This window comes from Ambystoma mexicanum, unplaced genomic scaffold (assembly GCF_040938575.1).
Source record: "Ambystoma mexicanum isolate Mex_15411 unplaced genomic scaffold, UKY_AmexF1_1 Mex_scaf1, whole genome shotgun sequence".
Lineage (NCBI taxonomy): Eukaryota > Metazoa > Chordata > Amphibia > Caudata > Ambystomatidae > Ambystoma > Ambystoma mexicanum.
In genome coordinates, this window is record NW_027182324.1 from 3468937 (window position 1) to 3493388 (window position 24452).

Genomic DNA, 24452 nt, shown 5'->3' on the forward strand with positions numbered 1-24452 from the left:
ATTTGCAGCATCTAGGACTTTAATGTTCACCCACTTACGGATTTGAATGTTTTGCCACATTCATGAGTGCAAAATTGCTCCCCAGTAAAGGCGAACATGTGCTCCTCAATACACACACTGGGCAATGCAGTCCACTCTAAATCAACGATTAATGACATGCTCGTTTTGTGCAATGGAGTTTCAGTCAATTGGAAAACATTTTGTAAAGTTATATTGCAACAGAAGCCCAGCCTTAAAAAAAGTGGATTTCACTTCTAAATGATTACATGAGGAAGGAAAGGAGACCAGATGCAACAGAGGTGCTGTGGCTTAGTTGGTTAAAGCGCCTGTCTAGTAAACAGGAGATCCTGAGTTCGAATCTCAGCAGCGCCTGTCTGCTTTTTTTTCGACCAATCTGTCTCCCCAATATTAAAACTTTGTACAAAGATTGTTATTTCATGCTATTTAGAAGCACAGTCAGGCTTGAAATGTTGGCAAAGCATCCAAGAATTCTGGACTCCACTACCTTAGAGTCATATTGCCCAAGGTTGCGATGCCATCAGAAATAGCACATATTAGAATGAGCAATTCATATTTCCTGCTAAACTTTTTGTAAAAGAAGCAAAGATACGCCTGAACAGGGACTTGAACCCTGGACCCTCAGATTAAAAGTCTGATGCTCTACCGACTGAGCTATCCAGGCACAGGGATCACTGCCCATTTGAAACTTGATTTTCACTCTACAGCACCTCCAAACATGGCTATCTCACTGGTCAATAAAGGAAATGAATTACTAGTGCATTACACACATTTTGACACTGGAGACATAACTTTTTTCAGTCATTCCGTATCCAGATATAGAGATTTGCAGCATCTAGGACTTTAATGTTCACCCACTTACGGATTTGAATATTTTGCCACATTCATGAGTGCAAACTTGCTCCCCAGTAAAGACGAACATGTGCTCCTCAATGCACACACTGGGCAATGCAGTCCACTCTAAATCGACGATTAATGACATGCTCGTTTTGTGCAATGGCGTTTCAGTCAATTGGAAAACATTTTGAAAAGTTATATTGCAACAGAAGCCCAGCCTTAAAAAAGTGGATTTCACTTCTAAATGATTACATGAGGAAGGAAAGGAGACCAGATGCAAAAAAGGTGCTGTGGCTTAGTTGGTTAAAGCGCCTGTCTAGTAAATAGGAGATCCTGAGTTCGAATCTCAGCAGCGCCTGTCTGCTTTTTTTTCGACCAATCTGTCTCCCCAATATTAAAACTTTGTACAAAGATTGCTATTTCATGCTATTTAGAAGCACAGTCAGGCTTGAAATGTTGGCAAAGCATCCAAGAACTCTGGACTCCACTACCTTAGAGTCATATTGCCCAAGGTTGCGATGCCATCAGAAATAGCACATATTAGAATGAGCAATTCATATTTCCTGCTTAATTTTTTGTAAAAGAAGCAAAGGTACGCCTGAACAGGGACTTGAACCCTGGACCCTCAGATTAAAAGTCTGATGCTCTACCGACTGAGCTATCCAGGCAGATGGATCACTGCCATTTGAAACTTGATTTTCACTCTACAGCACCTCCATACATGGCTACCTCACTGGTCAATAAAGGAAATGAATTACTAGTGCATTACACACATTTTGACACTGGAGACATAACTTTTTTCAGTCATTCCGTATCCAGATATAGAGATTTGCAGCATCTAGGACTTTAATGTTCACCCACTTACGGATTTGAATGTTTTGCCACATTCATGAGTGCAAACTTGCTCCCCAGTAAAGACGAACATGTGCTCCTCAATGCACACACTGGGCAATGCAGTCCTCTCTAAATCGACGATTAATGACATGCTCGTTTTGTGCAATGGAGTTTCAGTCAATTGGAAAACATTTTGTAAAGTTATATTGCAACAGAAGCCCAGCCTTAAAAAAAGTGGATTTCACTTCTAAATGATTACATGAGGAAGGACAGGAGATCAGATGCAAAAGAGGTGCTGTGGCTTAGTTGGTTAAAGCGCCTGTCTAGTAAACAGGAGATCCTGAGTTCGAATCTCAGCAGCGCCTGTCTGCTTTTTTTTCGACCAATCTGTCTCCCCAATATTAAAACTTTGTACAAAGATTGTTATTTCATGCTATTTAGAAGCACAGTCAGGCTTGAAATGTTGGCAAAGCATCCAAGAACTCTGGACTCCACTACCTTAGAGTCATATTGCCCAAGGTTGCGATGCCATCAGAAATAGCACATATTAGAATGAGCAATTCATATTTCCTGCTTAATTTTTTGTAAAAGAAGCAAAGGTACGCCTGAACAGGGACTTGAACCCTGGACCCTCAGATTAAAAGTCTGATGCTCTACCGACTGAGCTATCCAGGCACAGGGATCACGGCCCATTTGAAACTTGATTTTCACTCTACAGCACCTCCATACATGGCTACCTCACTGGTCATTAAAGGAAATGAATTACTAGTGCATTACACACATTTTGACACTGGAGACATAACTTTTTTCAGTCATTCCGTATCCAGATATAGAGATTTGCAGCATCTAGGACTTTAATGTTCACCCACTTACGGATTTGAATGTTTTGCCACATTCATGAGTGCAAACTTGCTCCCCAGTAAAGACGAACATGTGCTCCTCAATGCACACACTGGGCAATGCAGTCCACTCTAAATCAACGATTAATGACATGCTCGTTTTGTGCAATGGAGTTTCAGTCAATTGGAAAACATTTTGAAAAGTTATATTGCAACAGAAGCCCAGCCTTAAAAAAGTGGATTTCACTTCTGATTGATTACATGAGGAAGGAAAGGAGACCAGATGTAAAAAAGGTGCTGTGGCTCAGTTGGTTAAAGCGCCTGTCTAGTAAACAGGAGATCCTGAGTTCGAATCTCAGCAGCGCCTGTCTGCTTTTTTTTCGACCAATCTGTCTCCCCAATATTAAAACTTTGTACAAAGATTGCTATTTCATGCTATTTAGAAGCACAGTCAGGCTTGAAATGTTGGCAAAGCATCCAAGAACTCTGGACTCCACTACCTTAGAGTCATATTGCCCAAGGTTGCGATGCCATCAGAAATAGCACATATTAGAATGAGCAATTCATATTTCCTGCTTAATTTTTTGTAAAAGAAGCAAAGGTACGCCTGAACAGGGACTTGAACCCTGGACCCTCAGATTAAAAGTCTGATGCTCTACCTACTGAGCTATCCAGGCACAAGGATCACTGCCCATTTGAAACTTGATTTTCACTCTACAGCACCTCCATACATGGCTACCTCACTGGTCAATAAAGGAAATGAATTACTAGTGCATTACACACATTTTGACACTGGAGACATAACTTTTTTCAGTCATTCCGTATCCAGATATAGAGATTTGCAGCATCTAGGACTTTAATGTTCACCCACTTACGGATTTGAATGTTTTGCCACATTCATGAGTGCAAACTTGCTCCCCAGTAAAGACGAACATGTGCTCCTCAATGCACACACTGGGCAATGCAGTCCACTCTAAATCGACGATTAATGACATGCTCGTTTTGTGCAATGGAGTTTCAGTCAATTGGAAAACATTTTGTAAAGTTATATTGCAACAGAAGCCCAGCCTTAAAAAAAGTGGATTTCACTTCTAAATGATTACATGAGGAAGGACAGGAGATCAGATGCAAAAGAGGTGCTGTGGCTTAGTTGGTTAAAGCGCCTGTCGAGTAAACAGGAGATCCTGAGTTCGAATCTCAGCAGCGCCTGTCTGCTTTTTTTTCGACCAATCTGTCTCCCCAATATTAAAACTTTGTACAAAGATTGTTATTTCATGCTATTTAGAAGCACAGTCAGGCTTGAAATGTTGGCAAAGCATCCAAGAACTCTGGACTCCACTACCTTAGAGTCATATTGCCCAAGGTTGCGATGCCATCAGAAATAGCACATATTAGAATGAGCAATTCATATTTCCTGCTTAATTTTTTGTAAAAGAAGCAAAGGTACGCCTGAACAGGGACTTGAACCCTGGACCCTCAGATTAAAAGTCTGATGCTCTACCGACTGAGCTATCCAGGCACAGGGATCACTGCCCATTTGAAACTTGATTTTCACTCTACAGCACCTCCATACATGGCTACCTCACTGGTCAATAAAGGAAATGAATTACTAGTGCATTACACACATTTTGACACTGGAGACATAACTTTTTTCAGTCATTCCGTATCCAGATATAGAGATTTGCAGCATCTAGGACTTTAATGTTCACCCACTTACGGATTTGAATGTTTTGCCACATTCATGAGTGCAAACTTGCTCCCCAGTAAAGACGAACATGTGCTCCTCAATGCACACACTGGGCAATGCAGTCCACTCTAAATCGACGATTAATGACATGCTCGTTTTGTGCAATGGAGTTTCAGTCAATTGGAAAACATTTTGAAAAGTTATATTGCAACAGAAGCCCAGCCTTAAAAAAGTGGATTTCACTTCTAAATGATTACATGAGGAAGGAAAGGAGACCAGATGCAAAAAAGGTGCTGTGGCTTAGTTGGTTAAAGCGCCTGTCTAGTAAACAGGAGATCCTGAGTTTGAATCTCAGCAGCGCCTGTCTGCTTTTTTTTCGACCAATCTGTCTCCCCAATATTAAAACTTTGTACAAAGATTGCTATTTCATGCTATTTAGAAGCACAGTCAGGCTTGAAATGTTGGCAAAGCATCCAAGAACTCTGGACTCCACTACCTTAGAGTCATATTGCCCAAGGTTGCGATGCCATCAGAAATAGCACATATTAGAATGAGCAATTCATATTTCCTGCTTAATTTTTTGTAAAAGAAGCAAAGGTACGCCTGAACAGGGACTTGAACCCTGGACCCTCAGATTAAAAGTCTGATGTTCTACCGACTGAGCTATCCAGGCACAAGGATCACTGCCCATTTGAAACTTGATTTTCACTCTACAGCACCTCCATACATGGCTACCTCACTGGTCAATAAAGGAAATGAATTACTAGTGCATTACACACATTTTGACACTGGAGACATAACTTTTTTCAGTCATTCCGTATCCAGATATAGAGATTTGCAGCATCTAGGACTTTAATGTTCACCCACTTACGGATTTGAATGTTTTGCCACATTCATGAGTGCAAACTTGCTCCCCAGTAAAGACGAACATGTGCTCCTCAATGCACACACTGGGCAATGCAGTCCACTCTAAATCGACGATTAATGACATGCTCGTTTTGTGCAATGGAGTTTCAGTCAATTGGAAAACATTTTGTAAAGTTATATTGCAACAGAAGCCCAGCCTTAAAAAAAGTGGATTTCACTTCTAAATGATTACATGAGGAAGGACAGGAGATCAGATGCAAAAGAGGTGCTGTGGCTTAGTTGGTTAAAGCGCCTGTCGAGTAAACAGGAGATCCTGAGTTCGAATCTCAGCAGCGCCTGTCTGCTTTTTTTTCGACCAATCTGTCTCCCCAATATTAAAACTTTGTACAAAGATTATTTCATGCTATTTAGAAGCACAGTCAGGCTTGAAACGTTGGCAAAGCATCCAAGAATTCTGGACTCCACTACATTAGAGTCATATTGCCCAAGGTTGCGATGCCATCAGAAATAGCACATATTAGAATGAGCAATTCATATTTCCTGCTAAATTTTTTGTAAAAGAAGCAAAGATACACCTGAACAGGGACTTGAACCCTGGACCCTCAGATTAAAAGTCTGATGCTCTACCGACTGAGCTATCCAGGCACAGGGATCACTGCCCATTTGAAACTTGATTTTCACTCTACAGCACCTCCATACATGGCTACCTCACTGGTCAATAAAGGAAATGAATTACTAGTGCATTACACACATTTTGACACTGGAGACATAACTTTTTTCAGTCATTCCGTATCCAGATATAGAGATTTGCAGCATCTAGGACTTTAATGTTCACCCACTTACGGATTTGAATGTTTTGCCACATTCATGAGTGCAAACTTGCTCCCCAGTAAAGACGAACATGTGCTCCTCAATGCACACACTGGGCAATGCAGTCCACTCTAAATCGACGATTAATGACATGCTCGTTTTGTGCAATGGAGTTTCAGTCAATTGGAAAACATTTTGTAAAGTTATATTGCAACAGAAGCCCAGCCTTAAAAAAAGTGGATTTCACTTCTAAATGATTACATGAGGAAGGACAGGAGATCAGATGCAAAAGAGGTGCTGTGGCTTAGTTGGTTAAAGCGCCTGTCGAGTAAACAGGAGATCCTGAGTTCGAATCTCAGCAGCGCCTGTCTGCTTTTTTTTCGACCAATCTGTCTCCCCAATATTAAAACTTTGTACAAAGATTATTTCATGCTATTTAGAAGCACAGTCAGGCTTGAAACGTTGGCAAAGCATCCAAGAATTCTGGACTCCACTACATTAGAGTCATATTGCCCAAGGTTGCGATGCCATCAGAAATAGCACATATTAGAATGAGCAATTCATATTTCCTGCTAAATTTTTTGTAAAAGAAGCAAAGATACACCTGAACAGGGACTTGAACCCTGGACCCTCAGATTAAAAGTCTGATGCTCTACCGACTGAGCTATCCAGGCACAGGGATCACTGCCCATTTGAAACTTGATTTTCACTCTACAGCACCTCCATACATGGCTACCTCACTGGTCAATAAAGGAAATGAATTACTAGTGCATTACACACATTTTGACACTGGAGACATAACTTTTTTCAGTCATTCCGTATCCAGATATAGAGATTTGCAGCATCTAGGACTTTAATGTTCACCCACTTACGGATTTGAATGTTTTGCCACATTAATGAGTGCAAAATTGCTCCCCAGTAAAGGCGAACATGTGCTCCTCAATGCACACACTGGGCAATGCAGTCCACTCTAAATCAACGATTAATGACATGCTCGTTTTGTGCAATGGAGTTTCAGTCAATTGGAAAACATTTTGAAAAGTTATATTGCAACAGAAGCCCAGCCTTAAAAAAGTGGATTTCACTTCTAAATGATTACATGAGGAAGGAAAGGAGACCAGATGCAAAAAAGGTGCTGTGGCTTAGTTGGTTAAAGCGCCTGTCTAGTAAACAGGAGATCCTGAGTTCGAATCTCAGCAGCGCCTGTCTGCTTTTTTTTCGACCAATCTGTCTCCCCAATATTAAAACTTTGTACAAAGATTGCTATTTCATGCTATTTAGAAGCACAGTCAGGCTTGAAATGTTGGCAAAGCATCCAAGAACTCTGGACTCCACTACCTTAGAATCATATTGCCCAAGGTTGCGATGCCATCAGAAATAGCACATATTAGAATGAGCAATTCATATTTCCTGCTTAATTTTTTGTAAAAGAAGCAAAGGTACGCCTGAACAGGGACTTGAACCCTGGACCCTCAGATTAAAAGTCTGATGCTCTACCGACTGAGCTATCCAGGCACAAGGATCACTGCCCATTTGAAACTTGATTTTCACTCTACAGCATCTCCATACATGGCTACCTCACTGGTCAATAAAGGAAATGAATTACTAGTGCATTACACACATTTTGACACTGGAGACATAACTTTTTTCAGTCATTCTGTATCCAGATATAGAGATTTGCAGCATCTAGGACTTTAATGTTCACCCACTTACGGATTTGAATGTTTTGCCACATTCATGAGTGCAAACTTGCTCCCCAGTAAAGACGAACATGTGCTCCTCAATGCACACACTGGGCAATGCAGTCCACTCTAAATCGACGAATAATGACATGCTCGTTTTGTGCAATGGAGTTTCAGTCAATTGGAAAACATTTTGAAAAGTTATATTGCAACAGAAGCCCAGCCTTAAAAAAGTGGATTTCACTTCTAAATGATTACATGAGGAAGGAAAGGAGACCAGATGCAAAAAAGGTGCTGTGGCTTAGTTGGTTAAAGCGCCTGTCTAGTAAACAGGAGATCCTGAGTTCGAATCTCGGCAGCGCCTGTCTGCTTTTTTTTCGACCAATCTGTCTCCCCAATATTAAAACTTTGTACAAAGATTGTTATTTCATGCTATTTAGAAGCACAGTCAGGCTTGAAATGTTGGCAAAGCATCCAAGAATTCTGGACTCCACTACCTTAGAGTCATATTGCCCAAGGTTGCCATGCCATCAGAAATAGCACATATTAGAATGAGCAATTCATATTTCCTGCTAAATTTTTTGTAAAAGAAGCAAAGATACCCCTGAACCGGGACTTGAACCCTGGTCCCTCAGATTAAAAGTCTGATGCTCTACCGACTGAGCTATCCAGGCACAAGGATCACTGCCCATTTGAAACTTGATTTTCACTCTACAGCACCTCCATACATGGCTACCTCACTGGTCAATAAAGGAAATGAATTACTAGTGCATTACACACATTTTGACACTGGAGACATAACTTTTTTCAGTCATTCCGTATCCAGATATAGAGATTTGCAGCATCTAGGACTTTAATGTTCACCCACTTACGGATTTGAATGTTTTGCCACATTCATGAGTGCAAAATTGCTCCCCAGTAAAGGCGAACATGTGCTCCTCAATACACACACTGGGCAATGCAGTCCACTCTAAATCAACGATTAATGACATGCTCGTTTTGTGCAATGGAGTTTCAGTCAATTGGAAAACATTTTGTAAAGTTATATTGCAACAGAAGCCCAGCCTTAAAAAAAGTGGATTTCACTTCTAAATGATTACATGAGGAAGGAAAGGAGACCAGATGCAAAAAAGGTGCTGTGGCTTAGTTGGTTAAAGCGCCTGTCTAGTAAACAGGAGATCCTGAGTTCGAATCTCAGCAGCGCCTGTCTGCTTTTTTTTCGACCAATCTGTCTCCCCAATATTAACATTTTGACACTGGAGACATAACTTTTTTCAGTCATTCCGTATCCAGATATAGAGATTTGCAGCATCTAGGACTTTAATGTTCACCCACTTACGGATTTGAATGTTTTGCCACATTCATGAGTGCAAACTTGCTCCCCAGTAAAGACGAACATGTGCTCCTCAATGCACACACTGGGCAATGCAGTCCACTCTAAATCGACGATTAATGACATGCTCGTTTTGTGCAATGGAGTTTCAGTCAATTGGAAAACATTTTGAAAAGTTATATTGCAACAGAAGCCCAGCCTTAAAAAAGTGGATTTCACTTCTAAATGATTACATGAGGAAGGAAAGGAGACCAGATGCAAAAAAGGTGCTGTGGCTTAGTTGGTTAAAGCGCCTGTCTAGTAAACAGGAGATCCTGAGTTCGAATCTCAGCAGCGCCTGTCTGCTTTTTTTTCGACCAATCTGTCTCCCCAATATTAAAACTTTGTACAAAGATTGCTGTTTCATGCTATTTAGAAGCACAGTCAGGCTTGAAATGTTGGCAAAGCATCCAAGAACTCTGGACTCCACTACCTTAGAGTCATATTGCCCAAGGTTGCGATGCCATCAGAAATAGCACATATTAGAATGAGCAATTCATATTTCCTGCTTAATTTTTTGTAAAAGAAGCAAAGGTACGCCTGAACAGGGACTTGAACCCTGGACCCTCAGATTAAAAGTCTGATGCTCTACCGACTGAGCTATCCAGGCACAAGGATCACTGCCCATTTGAAACTTGATTTTCACTCTACAGCACCTCCATACATGGCTACCTCACTGGTCAATAAAGGAAATGAATTACTAGTGCATTACACACATTTTGACACTGGAGACATAACTTTTTTCAGTCATTCCGTATCCAGATATAGAGATTTGCAGCATCTAGGACTTTAATGTTCACCCACTTACGGATTTGAATGTTTTGCCACATTCATGAGTGCAAACTTGCTCCCCAGTAAAGACGAACATGTGCTCCTCAATGCACACACTGGGCAATGCAGTCCACTCTAAATCGACGATTAATGACATGCTCGTTTTGTGCAATGGAGTTTCAGTCAATTGGAAAACATTTTGAAAAGTTATATTGCAACAGAAGCCCAGCCTTAAAAAAGTGGATTTCACTTCTAAATGATTACATGAGGAAGGAAAGGAGACCAGATGCAAAAAAGGTGCTGTGGCTTAGTTGGTTAAAGCGCCTGTCTAGTAAACAGGAGATCCTGAGTTCGAATCTCAGCAGCGCCTGTCTGCTTTTTTTTCGACCAATCTGTCTCCCCAATATTAAAACTTTGTACAAAGATTGCTATTTCATGCTATTTAGAAGCACAGTCAGGCTTGAAATGTTGGCAAAGCATCCAAGAACTCTGGACTCCACTACCTTAGAGTTATATTGCCCAAGGTTGCGATGCCATCAGAAATAGCACATATTAGAATGAGCAATTCATATTTCCTGCTTAATTTTTTGTAAAAGAAGCAAAGGTACGCCTGAACAGGAACTTGAACCCTGGACCCTCAGATTAAAAGTCTGATGCTCTACCGACTGAGCTATCCAGGCACAGGGATCACTGCCCATTTGAAACTTGATTTTCACTCTACAGCACCTCCATACATGGCTACCTCACTGGTCAATAAAGGAAATGAATTACTAGTGCATTACACACATTTTGACACTGGAGACATAACTTTTTTCAGTCATTCCGTATCCAGATATAGAGATTTGCAGCATCTAGGACTTTAATGTTCACCCACTTACGGATTTGAATGTTTTGCCACATTCATGAGTGCAAACTAGCTCCCCAGTAGAGACGAACATGTGCTCCTCAATGCACACACTGGGCAATGCAGTCCACTCTAAATCGACGATTAATGACATGCTCGTTTTGTGCAATGGAGTTTCAGTCAATTGGAAAACATTTTGAAAAGTTATATTGCAACAGAAGCCCAGCCTTAAAAAAGTGGATTTCACTTCTAAATGATTACATGAGGAAGGAAAGGAGACCAGATGCAAAAAAGGTGCTGTGGCTTAGTTGGTTAAAGCGCCTGTCTAGTAAACAGGAGATCCTGAGTTCGAATCTCAGCAGCGCCTATCTGCTTTTTTTTCGACCAATCTGTCTCCCCAATATTAAAACTTTGTACAAAGATTGCTATTTCATGCTATTTAGAAGCACAGTCAGGCTTGAAATGTTGGCAAAGCATCCAAGAACTCTGGACTCCACTACCTTAGAGTCATATTGCCCAAGGTTGTGCTGCCATCAGAAATAGCACATATTAGAATGAGCAATTCATATTTCCTGCTTAATTTTTTGTAAAAGAAGGAAAGGTACGCCTGAACAGGAACTTGAACCCTGGACCCTCAGATTAAAAGTCTGATGCTCTACCGACTGAGCTATCCAGGCACAGGGATCACTGCCCATTTGAAACTTGATTTTCACTCTACAGCACCTCCATACATGGCTACCTCACTGGTCAATAAAGGAAATGAATTACTAGTGCATTACACACATTTTGACACTGGAGACATAACTTTTTTCAGTCATTCCGTATCCAGATATAGAGATTTGCAGCATCTAGGACTTTAATGTTCACCCACTTACGGATTTGAATGTTTTGCCACATTCATGAGTGCAAACTTGCTCCCCAGTAAAGACGAACATGTGCTCCTCAATGCACACACTGGGCAATGCAGTCCACTCTAAATCGACGATTAATGACATGCTCGTTTTGTGCAATGGAGTTTCAGTCAATTGGAAAACATTTTGAAAAGTTATATTGCAACAGAAGCCCAGCCTTAAAAAAGTGGATTTCACTTCTAAATGATTACATGAGGAAGGAAAGGAGACCAGATGCAAAAAAGGTGCTGTGGCTTAGTTGGTTAAAGCGCCTGTCTAGTAAACAGGAGATCCTGAGTTCGAATCTCAGCAGCGCCTGTCTGCTTTTTTTTCGACCAATCTGTCTCCCCAATATTAAAACTTTGTACAAAGATTGCTATTTCATGCTATTTAGAAGCACAGTCAGGCTTGAAATGTTGGCAAAGCATCCAAGAACTCTGGACTCCACTACCTTAGAGTCATATTGCCCAAGGTTGCGATGCCATCAGAAATAGCACATATTAGAATGAGCAATTCATATTTCCTGCTTAATTTTTTGTAAAAGAAGCAAAGGTACGCCTGAACAGGGACTTGAACCCTGGACCCTCAGATTAAAAGTCTGATGCTCTACCGACTGAGCTATCCAGGCACAAGGATCACTGCCCATTTGAAACTTGATTTTCACTCTACAGCATCTCCATACATGGCTACCTCACTGGTCAATAAAGGAAATGAATTACTAGTGCATTACACACATTTTGACACTGGAGACATAACTTTTTTCAGTCATTCTGTATCCAGATATAGAGATTTGCAGCATCTAGGACTTTAATGTTCACCCACTTACGGATTTGAATGTTTTGCCACATTCATGAGTGCAAACTTGCTCCCCAGTAAAGACGAACATGTGCTCCTCAATGCACACACTGGGCAATGCAGTCCACTCTAAATCGACGATTAATGACATGCTCGTTTTGTGCAATGGAGTTTCAGTCAATTGGAAAACATTTTGAAAAGTTATATTGCAACAGAAGCCCAGCCTTAAAAAAGTGGATTTCACTTCTAAATGATTACATGAGGAAGGAAAGGAGACCAGATGCAAAAAAGGTGCTGTGGCTTAGTTGGTTAAAGCGCCTGTCTAGTAAACAGGAGATCCTGAGTTCGAATCTCAGCAGCGCCTGTCTGCTTTTTTTTCGACCAATCTGTCTCCCCAATATTAAAACTTTGTACAAAGATTGTTATTTCATGCTATTTAGAAGCACAGTCAGGCTTGAAATGTTGGCAAAGCATCCAAGAATTCTGGACTCCACTACCTTAGAGTCATATTGCCCAAGGTTGCCATGCCATCAGAAATAGCACATATTAGAATGAGCAATTCATATTTCCTGCTAAATTTTTTGTAAAAGAAGCAAAGATACCCCTGAACCGGGACTTGAACCCTGGACCCTCAGATTAAAAGTCTGATGCTCTACTGACTGAGCTATCCAGGCACAAGGATCACTGCCCATTTGAAACTTGATTTTCACTCTACAGCACCTCCATACATGGCTACCTCACTGGTCAATAAAGGAAATGAATTACTAGTGCATTACACACATTTTGACACTGGAGACATAACTTTTTTCAGTCATTCCGTATCCAGATATAGAGATTTGCAGCATCTAGGACTTTAATGTTCACCCACTTACGGATTTGAATGTTTTGCCACATTCATGAGTGCAAAATTGCTCCCCAGTAAAGGCGAACATGTGCTCCTCAATACACACACTGGGCAATGCAGTCCACTCTAAATCAACGATTAATGACATGCTCGTTTTGTGCAATGGAGTTTCAGTCAATTGGAAAACATTTTGAAAAGTTATATTGCAACAGAAGCCCAGCCTTAAAAAAGTGGATTTCACTTCTAAATGATTACATGAGGAAGGAAAGGAGACCAGATGCAAAAAAGGTGCTGTGGCTTAGTTGGTTAAAGCGCCTGTCTAGTAAACAGGAGATCCTGAGTTCGAATCTCAGCAGTGCCTGTCTGCTTTTTTTTCGACCAATCTGTCTCCCCAATATTAAAACTTTGTACAAAGATTGTTATTTCATGCTATTTAGAAGCACAGTCAGGCTTGAAATGTTGGCAAAGCATCCAAGAATTCTGGACTCCACTACCTTAGAGTCATATTGCCCAAGGTTGCCATGCCATCAGAAATAGCACATATTAGAATGAGCAATTCATATTTCCTGCTAAATTTTTTGTAAAAGAAGCAAAGATACCCCTGAACCGGGACTTGAACCCTGGACCCTCAGATTAAAAGTCTGATGCTCTACCGACTGAGCTATCCAGGCACAGGGATCACTGCCCATTTGAAACTTGATTTTCACTCTACAGCACCTCCATACATGGCTACCTCACTGGTCAATAAAGGAAATGAATTACTAGTGCATTACACACATTTTGACACTGGAGACATAACTTTTTTCAGTCATTCCGTATCCAGATATAGAGATTTGCAGCATCTAGGACTTTAATGTTCACCCACTTACGGATTTGAATGTTTTGCCACATTCATGAGTGCAAAATTGCTCCCCAGTAAAGGCGAACATGTGCTCCTCAATACACACACTGGGCAATGCAGTCCACTCTAAATCAACGATTAATGACATGCTTGTTTTGTGCAATGGAGTTTCAGTCAATTGGAAAACATTTTGAAAAGTTATATTGCAACAGAAGCCCAGCCTTAAAAAAGTGGATTTCACTTCTAAATGATTACATGAGGAAGGAAAGGAGACCAGATGCAAAAAAGGTGCTGTGGCTTAGTTGGTTAAAGCGCCTGTCTAGTAAACAGGAGATCCTGAGTTCGAATCTCAGCAGTGCCTGTCTGCTTTTTTTTCGACCAATCTGTCTCCCCAATATTAAAACTTTGTACAAAGATTGTTATTTCATGCTATTTAGAAGCACAGTCAGGCTTGAAATGTTGGCAAAGCATCCAAGAATTCTGGACTCCACTACCTTAGAGTCATATTGCCCAAGGTTGCCATGCCATCAGAAATAGCACATATTAGAATGAGCAATTCATATTTCCTGCTAAATTTTTTGTAAAAGAAGCAAAGGTACGCCTGAACAGGGACTTGAACCCTGGACCCTCAGATTAAAAGTCTGATGCTCTACCGACTGAGCTATCCAGGCACATGGATCACTGCCATTTGAAACTTGATTTTCACTCTACAGCACCTCCATACATGGCTACCTCACTGGTCAATAAAGGAAATGAATTACTAGTGCATTACACACATTTTGACACTGGAGACATAACTTTTTTCAGTCATTCCGTATCCAGATATAGAGATTTGCAGCATCTAGGACTTTAATGTTCACCCACTTACGGATTTGAATGTTTTGCCACATTCATGAGTGCAAAATTGCTCCCCAGTAAAGGCGAACATGTGCTCCTCAATACACACACTGGGCAATGCAGTCCACTCTAAATCAACGATTAATGACATGCTCGTTTTGTGCAATGGAGTTTCAGTCAATTGGAAAACATTTTGTAAAGTTATATTGCAACAGAAGCCCAGCCTTAAAAAAAGTGGATTTCACTTCTAAATGATTACATGAGGAAGGAAAGGAGACCAGATGCAAAAAAGGTGCTGTGGCTTAGTTGGTTAAAGCGCCTGTCTAGTAAACAGGAGATCCTGAGTTCGAATCTCAGCAGCGCCTGTCTGCTTTTTTTTCGACCAATCTGTCTCCCCAATATTAACATTTTGACACTGGAGACATAACTTTTTTCAGTCATTCCGTATCCATATATAGAGATTTGCAGCATCTAGGACTTTAATGTTCACCCACTTACGGATTTGAATGTTTTGCCACATTCATGAGTGCAAACTTGCTCCCCAGTAAAGACGAACATGTGCTCCTCAATGCACACACTGGGCAATGCAGTCCACTCTAAATCGACGATTAATGACATGCTCGTTTTGTGCAATGGAGTTTCAGTCAATTGGAAAACATTTTGAAAAGTTATATTGCAACAGAAGCCCAGCCTTAAAAAAGTGGATTTCACTTCTAAATGATTACATGAGGAAGGAAAGGAGACCAGATGCAAAAAAGGTGCTGTGGCTTAGTTGGTTAAAGCGCCTGTCTAGTAAACAGGAGATCCTGAGTTCGAATCTCAGCAGCGCCTGTCTGTTTTTTTTTCGACCAATCTGTCTCCCCAATATTAAAACTTTGTACAAAGATTGCTATTTCATGCTATTTAGAAGCACAGTCAGGCTTGAAATGTTGGCAAAGCATCCAAGAATTCTGGACTCCACTACCTTAGAGTCATATTGCCCAAGGTTGCGATGCCATCAGAAATAGCACATATTAGAATGAGCAATTCATATTTCCTGCTAAATTTTTTGTAAAAGAAGCAAAGATACGCCTGAACAGGGACTTGAACCCTGGACCCTCAGATTAAAAGTCTGATGCTCTACCGACTGAGCTATCCAGGAACAGGGATCACTGCCCATTTGAAACTTGATTTTCACTCTACAGCACCTCCATACATGGCTACTTCACTGGTCAATAAAGGAAATGAATTACTAGTGCATTACACACATTTTGACACTGGAGACATAACTTTTTTCAGTCATTCCGTATCCAGATATAGAGATTTGCAGCATCTAGGACTTTAATGTTCACCCACTTACGGATTTGAATGTTTTGCCACATTAATGAGTGCAAACTTGCTCCCCAGTAAAGACGAACATGTGCTCCTCAATGCACACACTGGGCAATGCAGTCCACTCTAAATCGACGATTAATGACATGCTTGTTTTGTGCAATGGAGTTTCAGTCAATTGGAAAACATTTTGAAAAGTTATATTGCAACAGAAGCCCAGCCTTAAAAAAGTGGATTTCACTTCTAAATGATTACATGAGGAAGGAAAGGAGACCAGATGCAAAAAAGGTGCTGTGGCTTAGTTGGTTAAAGCGCCTGTCTAGTAACCAGGAGATCCTGAGTTCGAATCTCAGCAGCGCCTGTCTGCTTTTTTTTCGACCAATCTGTCTCCCCAATATTAAAACTTTGTACAAAGATTGCTGTTTCATGCTATTTAGAAGCACAGTCAGGCTTGAAATGTTGGCAAAGCATCCAAGAACTCTGGACTCCACTACCTTAGAGTCATATTGCCCAAGGTTGCGATGCCATCAGAAATAGCACATATTAGAATGAGCAATTCATATTTCCTGCTTAATTTTTTGTAAAAGAAGCAAAGGTACGCCTGAACAGGGACTTGAACCCTGGACCCTCAGATTAAAAGTCTGATGCTCTACCGACTGAGCTATCCAGGCACAAGGATCACTGCCCATTTGAAACTTGATTTTCACTCTACAGCACCTCCATACATGGCTACCTCACTGGTCAATAAAGGAAATGAATTACTAGTGCATTACACACATTTTGACACTGGAGACATAACTTTTTTCAGTCATTCCGTATCCAGATATAGAGATTTGCAGCATCTAGGACTTTAATGTTCACCCACTTACGGATTTGAATGTTTTGCCACATTCATGAGTGCAAACTTGCTCCCCAGTAAAGACGAACATGTGCTCCTCAATGCACACACTGGGCAATGCAGTCCACTCTAAATCGACGATTAATGACATGCTCGTTTTGTGCAATGGAGTTTCAGTCAATTGGAAAACATTTTGAAAAGTTATATTGCAACAGAAGCCCAGCCTTAAAAAAATGGATTTCACTTCTAAATGATTACATGAGGAAGGAAAGGAGACCAGATGCAAAAAAGGTGCTGTGGCTTAGTTGGTTAAAGCGCCTGTCTAGTAAACAGGAGATCCTGAGTTTGAATCTCAGCAGCGCCTGTCTGCTTTTTTTCGACCAATCTGTCTCCCCAATATTAAAACTTTGTACAAAGATTGCTATTTCATGCTATTTAGAAGCACAGTCAGGCTTGATATGTTGGCAAAGCATCCAAGAACTCTGGACTCCACTACCTTAGAGTCATATTGCCCAAGGTTTCGATGCCATCAGAAATAGCACATATTAGAATGAGCAATTCATATTTCCTGCTTAATTTTTTGTAAAAGAAGCAAAGGTACGCCTGAACAGGGACTTGAACCCTGGACCCTCAGATTAAAAGTCTGATGCTCTACCGACTGAGCTATCCAGGCAGATGGATCACTGCCATTTGAAACTTGAGCTGTGGCTTAGTTGGTTAAAGCGCCTGTCTAGTAAACAGGAGATCCTGAGTTCGAATCTCAGCAGCGCCTGTTTGCTTTTTTTCGACCAATCTGTCTCCCCAATATTAAAACTTTGTACAAAGATTGCTATTTCATGCTATTTAGAAGCACAGTCAGGCTTGATATGTTGGCAAAGCATCCAAGAACTCTGGACTCCACTACCTTAGAGTCATATTGCCCAAGGTTGCGATGCCATCAGAAATAGCACATATTAGAATGAGCAATTCATATTTCCTGCTTAATTTTTTGTAAAAGAAGCAAAGGTACGCCTGAACAGGGACTTGAACCCTGGACCCTCAGATTAAAAGTCTGATGCTCTACCGACTGAGCTATCCAGGCACAAGGATCACTGCCCATTTGAAACTTGATTTTCTCTCTACAGCACCTCCATACATGGCTACCTCACTGGTCAATAGAGGAAATGAATTACTAGTGCATTACACACATTTTGACACTGGAGACATAACTTTTTTCAGTCATTCCGTATCCAGATATAGAGATTTGCAGCATCTAGGACTTTAATGTTCACCCACTTACGGATTTGAATATTTTGCCACATTCATGAGTGCAAACTTGCTCCCCAGTAAAGACGAACATGTGCTCCTCAATGCACACACTGGGCAATGCAGTCCACTCTAAATCGACGATTAATGACATGCTCGTTTTGTGCAATGGAGTTTCAGTCAATTGGAAAACATTTTGAAAAGTTATATTGCAACAGAAGCCCAGCCTTAAAAAAGTGGATTTCACTTCTAAATGATTACATGAGGAAGGAAAGGAGACCAGATGCAAAAAAGGTGCTGTGGCTTAGTTGGTTAAAGCGCCTGTCTAGTAAACAGGAGATCCTGAGTTCGAATCTCAGCAGCGCCTGTCTGCTTTTTTTTCGACCAATCTGTCTCCCCAATATTAAAACTTTGTACAAAGATTGCTATTTCATGCTATTTAGAAGCACAGTCAGGCTTGAAATGTTGGCAAAGCATCCAAGAACTCTGGACTCCACTACCTTAGAGTCATATTGCCCAAGGTTGCGATGCCATCAGAAATAGCACATATTAGAATGAGCAATTCATATTTCCTGCTTAATTTTTTGTAAAAGAAGCAAAGGTACGCCTGAACAAGGACTTGAACCCTGGACCCTCAGATTAAAAGTCTGATGCTCTACCGACTGAGCTATCCAGGCACAAGGATCACTGCCCATTTGAAACTTGATTTTCACTCTACAGCACCTCCACACATGGCTACCTCACTGGTCAATAAAGGAAATGAATTACTAGTGCATTACACACATTTTGACACTGGAGACATAACTTTTTTCAGTCATTCCGTATCCAGATATAGAGATTTGCAGCATCTAGGACTTTAATGTTCACCCACTTACGGATTTGAATGTTTTGCCACATTCATGAGTGCAAACTTGCTCCCCAGTAAAGACGAACATGTGCTCCTCAATGCACACACTGGGCAATGCAGTCCACTCTAAATCGACGATTAATGACATGCTCGTTTTGTGCAATGGAGTTTCAGTCAATTGGAAAACATTTTGAAAAGTTATATTGCAACAGAAGCCCAGCCTTAAAAAAGTGGATTTCACTTCTAAATGATTACATGAGGAAGGAAAGGAGACCAGATGCAAAAAAGGTGCTGTGGCTTAGTTGGTTAAAGCGCCTGTCTAGTAAACAGGAGATCCTGAGTTCGAATCTCAGCAGCGCCTGTCTGCTTTTTTTTCGACCAATCTGTCTCCCCAATATTAAAACTTTGTACAAAGATTGCTGTTTCATGCTATTTAGAAGCACAGTCAGGCTTGAAATGTTGGCAAAGCATCCAAGAACTCTGGACTCCACTACCTTAGAGTCATATTGCCCAAGGTTGCGATGCCATCAGAAATAGCACATATTAGAATGAGCAATTCATATTTCCTGCTTAATTTTTTGTAAAAGAAGCAAAGGTACGCCTGAACAGGGACTTGAACCCTGGACCCTCAGATTAAAAGTCTGATGCTCTACCGACTGAGCTATCCAGGCACAAGGATCACGCCCATTTGAAACTTGATTTTCACTCTACAGCACCTCCATACATGGCTACCTCACTGGTCAATAAAGGAAATGAATTACTAGTGCATTACACATATTTTGACACTGGAGACATAACTTTTTTCAGTCATTCCGTATCCAGATATAGAGATTTGCAGCATCTAGGACTTTAATGTTCACCCACTTACGGATTTGAATGTTTTGCCACATTCATGAGTGCAAACTTGCTCCCCAGTAAAGACGAACATGTGCTCCTCAATGCACACACTGGGCAATGCAGTCCACTCTAAATCGACGATTAATGACATGCTCGTTTTGTGCAATGGAGTTTCAGTCAATTGGAAAACATTTTGAAAAGTTATATTGCAACAGAAGCCCAGCCTTAAAAAAGTGGATTTCACTTCTAAATGATTACATGAGGAAGGAAAGGAGACCAGATGCAAAAAAGGTGCTGTGGCTTAGTTGGTTAAAGCGCCTGTCTAGTAAACAGGAGATCCTGAGTTCGAATCTCAGCAGCGCCTGTCTGCTTTTTTTCGACCAATCTGTCTCCCCAATATTAAAACTTTGTACAAAGATTGCTATTTCATGCTATTTAGAAGCACAGTCAGGCTTGAAATGTTGGCAAAGCATCCAAGAACTCTGGACTCCACTACCTTAGAGTCATATTGCCCAAGGTTGCGATGCCATCAGAAATAGCACATATTAGAATGAGCAATTCATATTTCCTGCTTAATTTTTTGTAAAAGAAGCAAAGATACGCCTGAACAGGGACTTGAACCCTGGACCCTCAGATTAAAAGTCTGATGCTCTACCGACTGAGCTATCCAGGCACAGGGATCACTGCCCATTTGAAACTTGATTTTCACTCTACAGCACCTCCATACATGGCTACCTCACTGGTCAATAAAGGAAATGAATTACTAGTGCATTACACACATTTTGACACTGGAGACATAACTTTTTTCAGTCATTCCGTATCCAGATATAGAGATTTGCAGCATCTAGGACTTTAATGTTCACCCACTTACGGATTTGAATGTTTTGCCACATTCATGAGTGCAAACTTGCTCCCCAGTAAAGACGAACATGTGCTCCTCAATGCACACACTGGGCAATGCAGTCCACTCTAAATCGACGATTAATGACATGCTCGTTTTGTGCAATGGAGTTTCAGTCAATTGGAAAACATTTTGAAAAGTTATATTGCAACAGAAGCCCAGCCTTAAAAAAGTGGATTTCACTTCTAAATGATTACATGAGGAAGGAAAGGAGACCAGATGCAAAAAAGGTGCTGTGGCTTAGTTGGTTAAAGCGCCTGTCTAGTAAACAGGAGATCCTGAGTTCGAATCTCAGCAGCGCCTGTCTGCTTTTTTTTCGACCAATCTGTCTCCCCAATATTAAAACTTTGTACAAAGATTGCTATTTCATGCTATTTAGAAGCACAGTCAGGCTTGAAATGTTGGCAAAGCATCCAAGAACTCTGGACTCCACTACCTTAGAGTCATATTGCCCAAGGTTGCGATGCCATCAGAAATAGCACATATTAGAATGAGCAATTCATATTTCCTGCTTAATTTTTTGTAAAATAAGCAAAGGTACGCCTGAACAGGAACTTGAACCCTGGACCCTCAGATTAAAAGTCTGATGCTCTACCGACTGAGCTATCCAGGCACAGGGACCACTGCCCATTTGAAACTTGATTTTCACTCTACAGCACCTCCATACATGGCTACCTCACTGGTCAATAAAGGAAATGAATTACTAGTGCATTACACACATTTTGACACTGGAGACATAACTTTTTTCAGTCATTCCGTATCCAGATATAGAGATTTGCAGCATCTAGGACTTTAATGTTCACCCACTTACGGATTTGAATGTTTTGCCACATTCATGAGTGCAAACTTGCTCCCCAGTAAAGACGAACATGTGCTCCTCAATGCACACACTGGGCAATGCAGTCCACTCTAAATCGACGATTAATGACATGCTCGTTTTGTGCAATGGAGTTTCAGTCAATTGGAAAACATTTTGAAAAGTTATATTGCAACAGAAGCCCAGCCTTAAAAAAGTGGATTTCACTTCTAAATGATTACATGAGGAAGGAAAGGAGACCAGATGCAAAAAAGGTGCTGTGGCTTAGTTGGTTAAAGCGCCTGTCTAGTAAACAGGAGATCCTGAGTTCGAATCTCAGCAGCGCCTGTCTGCTTTTTTTTCGACCAATCTGTCTCCCCAATATTAAAACTTTGTACAAAGATTGCTATTTCATGCTATTTAGAAGCACAGTCAGGCTTGAAATGTTGGCAAAGCATCCAAGAACTCTGGACTCCACTACCTTAGAGTCATATTGCCCAAGGTTGCGATGCCATCAGAAATAGCACATATTAGAATGAGCAATTCATATTTCCTGCTTAATTTTTTGTAAAAGAAGCAAAGGTACGCCTGAACAGGGACTTGAACCCTGGACCCTCAGATTAAAAGTCTGATGCTCTACCGACTGAGCTATCCAGGCACAAGGATCACTGCCCATTTGAAACTTGATTTTCACTCTACAGCACCTCCACACATGGCTACCTCACTGGTCAATAAAGGAAATGAATTACTAGTGCATTACACACATTTTGACACTGGAGACATAACTTTTTTCAGTCATTCCGTATCCAGATATAGAGATTTGCAGCATCTAGGACTTTAATGTTCACCCACTTACGGATTTGAATGTTTTGCCACATTCATGAGTGCAAACTTGCTCCCCAGTAAAGACGAACATGTGCTCCTCAATGCACACACTGGGCAATGCAGTCCACTCTAAATCGACGATTAATGACATGCTCGTTTTGTGCAATGGAGTTTCAGTCAATTGGAAAACATTTTGAAAAGTTATATTGCAACAGAAGCCCAGCCTTAAAAAAGTGGATTTCACTTCTAAATGATTACATGAGGAAGGAAAGGAGACCAGATGCAAAAAAGGTGCTGTGGCTTAGTTGGTTAAAGCGCCTGTCTAGTAAACAGGAGATCCTGAGTTCGAATCTCAGCAGCGCCTGTCTGCTTTTTTTTCGACCAATCTGTCTCCCCAATATTAAAACTTTGTACAAAGATTGCTGTTTCATGCTATTTAGAAGCACAGTCAGGCTTGAAATGTTGGCAAAGCATCCAAGAACTCTGGACTCCACTACCTTAGAGTCATATTGCCCAAGGTTGCGATGCCATCAGAAATAGCACATATTAGAATGAGCAATTCATATTTCCTGCTTAATTTTTTGTAAAAGAAGCAAAGGTACGCCTGAACAGGGACTTGAACCCTGGACCCTCAGATTAAAAGTCTGATGCTCTACCGACTGAGCTATCCAGGCACAAGGATCACGCCCATTTGAAACTTGATTTTCACTCTACAGCACCTCCATACATGGCTACCTCACTGGTCAATAAAGGAAATGAATTACTAGTGCATTACACACATTTTGACACTGGAGACATAACTTTTTTCAGTCATTCCGTATCCAGATATAGAGATTTGCAGCATCTAGGACTTTAATGTTCACCCACTTACGGATTTGAATGTTTTGCCACATTCATGAGTGCAAACTTGCTCCCCAGTAAAGACGAACATGTGCTCCTCAATGCACACACTGGGCAATGCAGTCCACTCTAAATCGACGATTAATGACATGCTCGTTTTGTGCAATGGAGTTTCAGTCAATTGGAAAACATTTTGAAAAGTTATATTGCAACAGAAGCCCAGCCTTAAAAAAGTGGATTTCACTTCTAAATGATTACATGAGGAAGGAAAGGAGACCAGATGCAAAAAAGGTGCTGTGGCTTAGTTGGTTAAAGCGCCTGTCTAGTAAACAGGAGATCCTGAGTTCGAATCTCAGCAGCGCCTGTCTGCTTTTTTTCGACCAATCTGTCTCCCCAATATTAAAACTTTGTACAAAGATTGCTATTTCATGCTATTTAGAAGCACAGTCAGGCTTAATATGTTGGCAAAGCACCCAAGAACTCTGGACTCCACTACCTTAGAGTCATATTGCCCAAGGTTGCGATGCCATCAGAAATAGCACATATTAGAATGAGCAATTCATATTTCCTGCTTAATTTTTTGTAAAAGAAGCAAAGGTATGCCTGAACAGGGACTTGAACCCTGGACCCTCAGATTAAAAGTCTGATGCTCTACCGACTGAGCTATCCAGGCAGATGGATCACTGCCATTTGAAACTTGATTTTCACTCTACAGCACCTCCATACATGGCTACCTCACTGGTCAATAAAGGAAATGAATTACTAGTGCATTACACACATTTTGACACTGGAGACATAACTTTTTTCAGTCATTCCGTATCCAGATATAGAGATTTGCAGCATCTAGGACTTTAATGTTCACCCACTTACGGATTTGAATGTTTTGCCACATTCATGAGTGCAAACTTGCTCCCCAGTAAAGACGAACATGTGCTCCTCAATGCACACACTGGGCAATGCAGTCCACTCTAAATCGACGATTAATGACATGCTCGTTTTGTGCAATGGAGTTTCAGTCAATTGGAAAACATTTTGTAAAGTTATATTGCAACAGAAGCCCAGCCTTAAAAAAAGTGGATTTCACTTCTAAATGATTACATGAGGAAGGACAGGAGATCAGATGCAAAAGAGGTGCTGTGGCTTAGTTGGTTAAAGCGCCTGTCGAGTAAACAGGAGATCCTGAGTTCGAATCTCAGCAGCGCCTGTCTGCTTTTTTTTCGACCAATCTGTCTCCCCAATATTAA

At 40.9% G+C, this 24452-nt stretch overlaps 19 non-coding genes across 19 annotated transcripts; 18 read left to right on the top strand and 1 right to left on the bottom strand.

The window, feature by feature from the left end:
• The first annotated feature begins 298 nt into the window (after positions 1-298).
• On the top strand, positions 299-372 carry TRNAT-AGU (transfer RNA threonine (anticodon AGU)). The gene has a single exon. It is a non-coding gene; the product is annotated as a tRNA-Thr (tRNA).
• Positions 373-1980: 1608 nt separating this feature from the next.
• Positions 1981-2054, top strand: TRNAT-AGU (transfer RNA threonine (anticodon AGU)). The gene has a single exon. It is a non-coding gene; the product is annotated as a tRNA-Thr (tRNA).
• Positions 2055-7023: 4969 nt separating this feature from the next.
• Positions 7024-7097, top strand: TRNAT-AGU (transfer RNA threonine (anticodon AGU)). Its single transcript has one exon. It is a non-coding gene; the product is annotated as a tRNA-Thr (tRNA).
• Positions 7098-8706: 1609 nt separating this feature from the next.
• Positions 8707-8780, top strand: TRNAT-AGU (transfer RNA threonine (anticodon AGU)). The gene has a single exon. It is a non-coding gene; the product is annotated as a tRNA-Thr (tRNA).
• A 392-nt stretch (positions 8781-9172) lies between these two features.
• TRNAT-AGU (transfer RNA threonine (anticodon AGU)) lies at positions 9173-9246 on the top strand. Its single transcript has one exon. It is a non-coding gene; the product is annotated as a tRNA-Thr (tRNA).
• A 767-nt stretch (positions 9247-10013) lies between these two features.
• Positions 10014-10087, top strand: TRNAT-AGU (transfer RNA threonine (anticodon AGU)). The gene has a single exon. It is a non-coding gene; the product is annotated as a tRNA-Thr (tRNA).
• Positions 10088-10854: 767 nt separating this feature from the next.
• Positions 10855-10928, top strand: TRNAT-AGU (transfer RNA threonine (anticodon AGU)). Its single transcript has one exon. It is a non-coding gene; the product is annotated as a tRNA-Thr (tRNA).
• A 767-nt stretch (positions 10929-11695) lies between these two features.
• On the top strand, positions 11696-11769 carry TRNAT-AGU (transfer RNA threonine (anticodon AGU)). Its single transcript has one exon. It is a non-coding gene; the product is annotated as a tRNA-Thr (tRNA).
• A 767-nt stretch (positions 11770-12536) lies between these two features.
• Positions 12537-12610, top strand: TRNAT-AGU (transfer RNA threonine (anticodon AGU)). Its single transcript has one exon. It is a non-coding gene; the product is annotated as a tRNA-Thr (tRNA).
• A 2449-nt stretch (positions 12611-15059) lies between these two features.
• TRNAT-AGU (transfer RNA threonine (anticodon AGU)) lies at positions 15060-15133 on the top strand. The gene has a single exon. It is a non-coding gene; the product is annotated as a tRNA-Thr (tRNA).
• A 392-nt stretch (positions 15134-15525) lies between these two features.
• TRNAT-AGU (transfer RNA threonine (anticodon AGU)) lies at positions 15526-15599 on the top strand. Its single transcript has one exon. It is a non-coding gene; the product is annotated as a tRNA-Thr (tRNA).
• Positions 15600-18455: 2856 nt separating this feature from the next.
• Positions 18456-18529, top strand: TRNAT-AGU (transfer RNA threonine (anticodon AGU)). Its single transcript has one exon. It is a non-coding gene; the product is annotated as a tRNA-Thr (tRNA).
• Positions 18530-19296: 767 nt separating this feature from the next.
• Positions 19297-19370, top strand: TRNAT-AGU (transfer RNA threonine (anticodon AGU)). The gene has a single exon. It is a non-coding gene; the product is annotated as a tRNA-Thr (tRNA).
• Positions 19371-20136: 766 nt separating this feature from the next.
• TRNAT-AGU (transfer RNA threonine (anticodon AGU)) lies at positions 20137-20210 on the top strand. Its single transcript has one exon. It is a non-coding gene; the product is annotated as a tRNA-Thr (tRNA).
• Positions 20211-20976: 766 nt separating this feature from the next.
• Positions 20977-21050, top strand: TRNAT-AGU (transfer RNA threonine (anticodon AGU)). Its single transcript has one exon. It is a non-coding gene; the product is annotated as a tRNA-Thr (tRNA).
• A 767-nt stretch (positions 21051-21817) lies between these two features.
• Positions 21818-21891, top strand: TRNAT-AGU (transfer RNA threonine (anticodon AGU)). Its single transcript has one exon. It is a non-coding gene; the product is annotated as a tRNA-Thr (tRNA).
• A 767-nt stretch (positions 21892-22658) lies between these two features.
• On the top strand, positions 22659-22732 carry TRNAT-AGU (transfer RNA threonine (anticodon AGU)). Its single transcript has one exon. It is a non-coding gene; the product is annotated as a tRNA-Thr (tRNA).
• A 766-nt stretch (positions 22733-23498) lies between these two features.
• TRNAT-AGU (transfer RNA threonine (anticodon AGU)) lies at positions 23499-23572 on the top strand. The gene has a single exon. It is a non-coding gene; the product is annotated as a tRNA-Thr (tRNA).
• A 236-nt stretch (positions 23573-23808) lies between these two features.
• TRNAK-UUU (transfer RNA lysine (anticodon UUU)) lies at positions 23809-23881 on the bottom strand. The gene has a single exon. It is a non-coding gene; the product is annotated as a tRNA-Lys (tRNA).
• Between the last annotated feature and the right edge of the window lie 571 nt (positions 23882-24452).